Raw genomic sequence first — 525 nt, 5'->3', positions numbered from 1 at the left:
CGGGGAGCCCTCAAGCTGAGTCCAGCCTCAAGCTGCTGCTGCTGCTGGCGCTGGGCACGCTCCTAACCCACGCTGCATTGCTGTCTCACTAGCCTCACACTGATGGTGATGGTGGTGATGATGACAGTCAGGTGCAAGGTCTGACCAGGCTGCAGGGCCCCGGTTTAGATGTGGTGGAAGGGGTGCTGATCCTGCCATGAGCAGAAATAGCCAGGGCAGCCCTAGTGTCCCTCTTAACCCCATCTTTTTCGCCTCCATGCTCCATCCTACCTCCTCCTGCAAGGTTTTATGCTTTCCCACTGCTTGCTTCCAGCAGCAAGGACACAGTGGCAGAGCCACAAACCAGTCCTGCAGCCCTGACACCTTCTGCCACACTGCATGCTATGCTTGCTCCTACGAGGGTGCTGAGCCAGCCTCAAAGCTGCCCCCACACCTCTGCCCCGGCCACCCTGAAGGCAGCTCACGCCTGCTCCCACGGGCAGGGCTTGTGCGGTGGCTGGGGCTGCCTCCCCCGGGGCGGGGCCT

This window comes from Pygoscelis adeliae, unplaced genomic scaffold, assembly GCF_000699105.1.
Source record: "Pygoscelis adeliae isolate BGI_AS28 unplaced genomic scaffold, ASM69910v1 Scaffold637, whole genome shotgun sequence".
NCBI lineage: Eukaryota > Metazoa > Chordata > Aves > Sphenisciformes > Spheniscidae > Pygoscelis > Pygoscelis adeliae.
This window is presented reverse-complemented; position numbering follows the sequence as displayed.